At 42.9% G+C, this 7675-nt stretch overlaps 1 protein-coding gene across 1 annotated transcript in view; it reads right to left on the reverse strand.

Annotated features, from left to right (window-relative positions):
- The window catches only part of ctsz (cathepsin Z), a 61642-nt gene that overhangs the window by 35934 nt on the left and 18033 nt on the right, over positions 1-7675 (reverse strand). The window lies entirely within an intron of this gene.

Consider the following 7675-nt stretch of genomic DNA (forward strand, 5'->3'; position numbering starts at 1 on the left):
GCTACTCCTTTGGTTTGGAGGAAGTGGGAGGATTGGAAGGAGAAGTTGTTCAGAGTGAGGACCAGTTCAGTCAGTCGAAGGAGGGTGTCAGTGGAAGGGTACTGGTTGGTTCGGCAGGAAAGGAAGCAGCGGAGGGCTTTGAGGCTTTCGTGATGGGGGATGGAGGTGTATAGGGACTGGATGTCCATGGTGAAGATAAGGCTTTGGGGGCTGGGGAAGCGAAAATCATGGAGGAGGTGGAGGGCGTGGGTGGTGTCCTCAACATAGGTGGGGAGTTCTTGGACTAAGGGGGACAGGATCGTGTTGAGGTATGCAGAGATGAGTTCGGTGGGGCAGGAGCAGGCTGAGATAATGGGTCAGTCGGGGCAGTCAGGTTTGTAGATTTTGGGCAGGAGGTAAAAACAGGTGATGCGGGGTTGTGGGACTATAAGGTTGGAGGCAGTGGATGGGAGATCCCCTGAGGCGATGAGGTTATGGACGGTCTGGGAGATGATGGTTTGGTGGTGGGAGGTGGGGTCATGGTTAAGGGGGCAGTAGGAGGAGGTGTCCGCAAGCTGACGTTTAGCCTCAGCAGTGTAAAGATCGGTACGCCAAACTACCACCGTGCCTCCCTTGTCTGCCGGTTTGATAGTGAGGTTGGGGTTGGAGGGGAGGGTGTGGAGGGCTGCACGTTGTGAGGGTGAGAGGTTGGAGTGGGTAAGAGGGTAATTCAACCAGCACTCTCCCCCACCCTCTGACGACCCCTTCTCCCGCCTCCAACATACCTCATCCACCTGGACACCCCGTGCTGGCCTCTTACCCGCCCTCGATCTCTTCATAGCCAACTGCCACCGCGACATTAACCACTTCAACCTGTCCACCCCTCTTAAAGTGGGGGGTCTTTCAGCTGCCTCTGTATAGAAGTCACTTTCACAGGAATTCAGACACAGTCATATTGCAGGTGAAGGTATGTTGCTTATGAACTAGGATCTGGTTCACTTGAAGGCAGAAACATATGAACATAGGAACATCACTACAGGAGTAGGCCATTCAGCCCCTTGAGCCAGTTCCACTATTCAGTTAGATCGTGGCTGATTTGTGGCCTAACTCCATACACCTGCCTTTGGTCCATTTTCCTTTAGTTCCTTTGCTTAACAAAAATGTATCTATCTCAGATTTAAAATTAATAAATGATCTCACACCAACTGCCATTTGTAGAAGACAGCTCCAAACATCTACTACACTTTCTGTGTAGAAGTGCTTCCACACATTTCTCCTGAACAGTCTGGCCCAAATTCTCAGACTATGCCCCCCAGTTCTAGAATCCCAAATCAGTGGAAATAGTTTAAATTTACTTACCCTGTCTCTTCCTGTTAATCGCTTTATTACTTCAATCAGGTCACCCCTTCTAAATCCTACAAAACACGGGCCTAATTTGTAGAATTTCTCCTCATAACTTAACCTATGAAGTCCAGGTATCATTCTTGTAAACCTGTCGTGCTTCCTCCAAGGCTAGTATACCCTTCTTAAGGTGTGGAGCCCAGACCTGCTTGTCAGACTCCAAAAGTAGGGTCTAACCAGGGTTTTGTTTAACTGCAGCATAACTTCTGTTTTCTGGTACACCATTCTTCTTGATATAAAGGTTAGCATTCCATTAGTGTTTTGATATTTTCTGACATTTTATAGGTCTATGCACCTGAATTCACAAGTCTCTTTGGACCTCCACTGTATTTAACTTGATGCCACCTAGAAAGTTCCCTGATAAATCCACTTTGATTTTCTTAGTAAATGTTTTAGAGAATTCAATCGAACCTTTTAGCTCGCAAATCATGAATGCTTACAAAACTCTAGATATTGGAGCATTTGATGTTCTTGTTGCTGGGATGATTAATTTTTGAGGAAAGAAATAAGGGACAATTTGCCATGGGGATAGCTGGAAAGTCCTTGTACATGGAGTGGGTGCTACAGAATTGAGAGAGAGAGAGAGAGAGAAAAACCTATGCAAAAAAGGTGGGATTAGACTGGGTGACTCATTTAATGATGCAGATTTAATGAGTCAGTGGTTTCTTTTTATGCTGCTTTATGTTTCTGAAACTACTGCCATGGATATGTTAATTCTGCTCTGAATCTGATGCCTCTAACTTCACCTTCACCCACTGTACAGTGTTGAACCCGAACTATCAACCTGCTGACTGCACAGACACTGAAGTAGTCTGGGACAAAACATAGCATGGAAAGACCTAAATCAGGACATGAGACAGTAAGCAAAATTATGGGACAGTCCCAGAAAATCCAGGACTGTTAGTCTCCATGCTTGGAATGTCTTTATCCCCTCATTTGTAGTAGCTGGGCCCATTATTTGCTGCACCGGTCGGGTAACTTCCTTTTTCTTCCTTGAGGATGTGAGTATCACTGGCAAGACCAAAGTTTGTTGCCTATCTCCTTTTACCTTTGAACATATTGACTTACTGGGCCATCTCAAAGGGCAGGAATGAACCAGCAGCATTGATGTTGGTATCAGATGGACCTTTCGACTGGTGCTGTCGGCAATATAGAGTATTCACTAGCTCATTTCTTAGTGTTATTGAAGGTGGAATTCTGCATGATAATTTTCTCTTAATGTATCATTTCCTTTAGTATGATTATGGGACCACATCAAAATTTGTCTCTACCAGAAATCTGCCAACTTCTGTCGGCAAATCAAGAATTTATCATACTTGAGGGAAAAGCTATGATTTTTTTTCCCATTCTCCCACACTCATTTATATTCCATACCACACTGACATTTGCACGCACTCATTGTACATAGTACATACTTCCACTGATTTTGACAAAAGCTGTTGATGAAAGTCACTGGTAAAACCTTTAACATCAAGAAATTTTACCACTGAGAGGATTTTGAAAATTATTACTGTTTAGTTTAAAAAGAAACAACAAAATCTAATCTTATTTTATTTTAAGAGACATCTAAATTAAAGATAATTAATAATTTACATGAAACTTGATTTTTGCAGCAAATAAATTAACACTGTTAGCTTTTCTACACTCAAAGAATCTTTTTCACACATTTTGTTACTCCCTATTGGACTGAAGAGAACAAATTAAAAGAGATTTTACAACAGACATTAAAGTAGTCAGGATTTTAAATATGGAGTTGGAAAAATCTTCAGGCAGGCTTAAAGTCTGAAATGCTAGATTAGTAACTGGAGTTCAGTTTAAAGCATTTTATTTTACACCATAATGTGAAGTCTACTTGTACTAATATAACTGGACACCTATATTTCAAGACCAAATAAATTGATGCTTTATTTTCAATTTCTGTGCAACTTAATGATTAGCATAAAGCTTTATCAGTAAAGGATTGGCAAGGTTTACCAGCAAGGTTGCACTTGGGGGGATGGGATGCTCTTCAGTGAATCAGTGCAGACTCGATGGACCGAATAACCTGTATCTGCACTGTAGAGAGTTTATGATTCTATAAATCCAGCTGTCATAGTTTTGCCCATTCAACGAGTTTATCAATATCTCTTCATTATTTCGTTATCTTTCCTTTATTGGTCAGAGTATTGAGTACAGGAGTTGGGAGATCATGTTGCAGCTGTACAGGATATTGGTTAGGCCACTGTTGGAATATTGCGTGCCATTAGGAAGGATATTGTAAAACTTGTAAATTTTTTCTGAACCCTTTCAAGGATGTTGCCAGGGTTGGAGGATTTGAACAAGAGGGAGAGGTTGAATAGGCTGGAGCTGTTTTCCCTGGAGCATCGGAAGATGAAGGGTGACCTTATAGAGGTTTATAAAATCATGAAGGGCATGGATAGGGTAAACAGACAAGGTCTTTTCCCTGGGATGGGGGAGTCCTGAGAGGGAAAAGATATAAAGGAGACCAAAGGGGCAACTTTTTCATGCAGAGGCTGGTATGTGTATGGAATGAGCTGCCAGAGGAAGTGGTGGAAGCTGGTACAATTGCAACATTTAAAAGGTATCTGGATGGGTATATGAATAGGAAGAGTTTGGAGGAATATGGGCCAGGTGCTGGCAGGTGGGACTAGATTAGGTCGGCATGAACAAGTTGGACCCAAGGGTTTGTTTCCATGCTGTACATCTCTATGACTTTATCTACACTGTCTATAATGCCATCTAGTGTGTGTTACCTACAAATTCAGATATGTATATGACTTTCTATGTCATTATATAGAGTTCTTTCTGGAAATCAGAGTTTGAGAGAGATTGTGATCTGAGGCATGTGATATTTAAGCCTACTTTGCTGTTTTCTCTTTTGATGTTAGACGCAGACTGAGGAGAGTTGAAAAGTGTAGCACTGGAAAAGCGCAGCAGGTCAGGCAGCATCTGAGGAGCAGGAGAGTCGCTGTTTCGGGCATAAGCCTGATGAAGAACTTATGCCCGAAATGTTGACTCTCCTGCTCCCTGTTTGCTGCCTGACCTGCTGTGCTTTTTTCCAGCGCCACACTTTTTAACTCTGATCTCTAGCATCTGCAGTCCTCACTTTCTCTCAGACTGTAGAGAGAAATCTAAAATTGTATGAATAAAAGTAATTCAAACAAACCACCATCTTCAGTTATGTGTTTAGGGTAATGGGATTGCTTTGATGAACCCTTGTCCAGCCTCATTGTGTGCTGTAGAAGATAACTGAGGAATGTTTGGCACCACATTAAGTATAAAGGGTTTCAAACCAGTAGCAGTTGTGAAGACACATTGCTGGGATTCCTTTGTGTTAGCTTGATAGGAATGTTCATACAAATGGGAAGTGTGATATCTAAAAAAGACAGAAGGAAGTGATGGCATAGAAACACAGATAATAGGTGCAGGAGTAGACCATTCGGTCCTTCGAGCCTGCACCACCATGCAATCTCAGTATCCTGCCCCATCCTCATACCCTTTGATCCCTTTAGTTGCAAGGACCACATCCAGTTCCCTCTTGAATATATTTAATGAAATCGCCACAACAGCTTTCTTTGGGAGAGAATTCCACAGGTTCCCAACTCGCTGAGTGAAGACGTTCTTCCTCACCTCAGTCCTGAATGGCTAACCCCTTATTCTTAGACTGTGACCCCTTGTTGTGGACTTCCCCAACATTGGGAATATCCTTCCCGCATCTGTCCAGTTCCATTAGGATTTCATATGTTTCTATATGAAATCCCACCTCATTCTTTTAAATTCCAGAGAATATAAGCTCAGTTGATCCAGTCATTCCTTATATGTCAGTCCGGCTATCCTGGGAATTAGTCTGGTGAACTTTGCTGGACTCCCTCAATAGTAAGAATGTCCTTCCTCAGGCTAGGAGACCAAAACTGCACACAATACTCAAGATGTGGCTCACCAAGGTTATGTATAACTGCAGAAAGACATCCTTATTCCGATACTCAAATCCTCTCGCTGTGAAGGTCAGTATGTCGTTAGTTTTCCTCACCGCCTGCTGCACCTGCATGCCAACTTTCAGCAACTGCTTCACCATGATACCCAGGTCTTGTTGCACTTCACCTTTCCAAAACTGTCACCATTCAGATAATAACCTGCCTTCCTGTTTTTGTGACCAAAGTGGATAACCTCACATTTATCTGCATTATATTGTGTTTGCCAAATATCTGCCCACTCAGCCAGTCTGTCCAAGTCACCCTGCAGCCTCTTAGCATCCTCCTCACAGCACACACTGCCACCCAGCTTAGTGTCATCTACAAATCTGGAGATATTGCATTTAAATCCTTCATCTAAATCATTAAATCATTATATTGTGAACATCTGAGGTCCCAGCATTGAACTCTGCAGTCCCAGTCATCACTGCCAGCCACTCTGAAAAGAACCTGTTTATTCTAACTCTCTGCTTCCTGTCTGCTAACCAGTTCTCTATCCATGTCAATACATTACCTCTGATATCATGAACTTTAATTTTCCTTTCTAATCTCTTACGAGAAACCTTGTTAAAATCCTTTTGAAAGTCCAGATACACAACATCTACTGAATCACCATTGTGTCCTCTATTGGTTACATCCTCAAAACGTTGCAGAATATATTTGTCAAGCATGATTTCCCCGAGTGAATCCGTGCTAACTAGAACCAATTCTGTCACTGCTTTCCAAATGCTCAGTTATTACATCCTTAATAATTGACTCCAGCATTTTCCCCACCACCAACGTCAGGCTAACTGGCCCATAATTTCCCATTTTCTCTCTTCCTCCTTTTTTTAAAGAGTGGAGTTACATCAGCTGCCCTCCAGTCCATTGGAGTCTACAGAATGCTAGAAAATTATCACTAATGCATCTGCTATTTTTAGGGCCACTTCCTTAAGTACTCTGGGATGCATGGAGGTATTGTTGCTGGATTAGTAATCTGGAGACACATTAATGATCTGGTATCTGGGGTCTGAATCCCACCATGGCAGTTGGTGGCAATTCAGTTAAAACAAAATCTGAAATGAAAAGTCTAATGATGACCATGTTAATTGTTGTTTAAAAAGAAATTTGGCTCACTAATGCCTGTTGGGGAAGGAAATCTGTCCTTATCTGGTCTGACCTTCAGGACATCTGGTCCAAGATGGCGGCAGAGTTACTTTACTCTAGTTACCCTAGTCCTGAGCTTGGACAGCATTAGTAGCGATGAGAGCACAGTGTACAGACCTCAGGCGGAGTCAGAGTGCAGACTTCGAACAGGCTAACCCCAGACCTCAAGTGGTGTCAAGCTGCACCCAGGGCATGGATCTTTTGTGGACCCAGCACAGAGAACAGTGAGCCCCTAATTATTTTTCTGGAGCAAGTAGAGGACCTAAAATCGGCAGCTACTACTTTGGCAGAGATGACGTCGGCGAGGTAGACCTAGCAGCAAAGATGGCGCCTGAGGATTGGCGACTTCAATGTTGGTTGGATCTAGCATAGACGGTAGGGAAGCAATGGATGAGGGATAACTGTGCGGGCACTGTTGGTGGTGATGAGCTGGCTCAGGACTGATAAGACTCTTCAAGCTATACCTTTCTTTTTACGATTCTTAAATTATTCAAAATGGCACCACTTCATGGCTACAAATGAAAGCTTTTCACTGTATTTTGTTGCATTTGTACTGTAAAATATTCGTGACAGTAAAATCAACATCCTACAAAAATGTATTTCAAAACAAGGAATGAAACTGTACTTGCCAACTGGCATCAACCCAAAACCACAAGAGCAAACATAGCCCTAAGCATTCCTGCAAAGTCATCATCAGCATCTGGAACTGGTGCCAAAATTGGGAGAGCTTTTTCACAGATATGCAAAACAACAGCCTGACATTTTCAGTAAGGTATGATTCAGTAAGTATGACTCTGTCTTAGACAACAATAGTGGTTAACCGGGGGTAGAGGAAGAAGCTCCACAAAATTCCCCATTCTCAATGATGCAAGAGCCCAGCATGTCAGATTTGCAAATACTTCAGGCAGAAGTGCTGTGTGCATGATCCATTCGAGCCCCCTCTGGAGCAGCATCATAGATGCCAGTCTTCAGCCAATTTGATTCCGCTCCATGTCATGTGAAGAAACAGATTAGAGCCACTGGGTTCTGCAAAGGTTGTGGGGCATGACAACATTGGCTGCAGGTTCCTCTCCAAACTGCTCATCATCCAGACATCGAACTCTGGCCTGGATTTTCTGATGGCCAAATCGACGTTTTGCGGTGTAGAGTGGAGTTATGTATCAGGAGCCTGTGGAATT

The sequence above is a fragment of the Chiloscyllium plagiosum genome, unplaced genomic scaffold (genome assembly GCF_037043375.1).
Source record: "Chiloscyllium plagiosum isolate Xiang-an unplaced genomic scaffold, Cpla_swu_hap1 HiC_scaffold_15, whole genome shotgun sequence".
Taxonomy (NCBI): Eukaryota; Metazoa; Chordata; class Chondrichthyes; order Orectolobiformes; family Hemiscylliidae; genus Chiloscyllium; species Chiloscyllium plagiosum.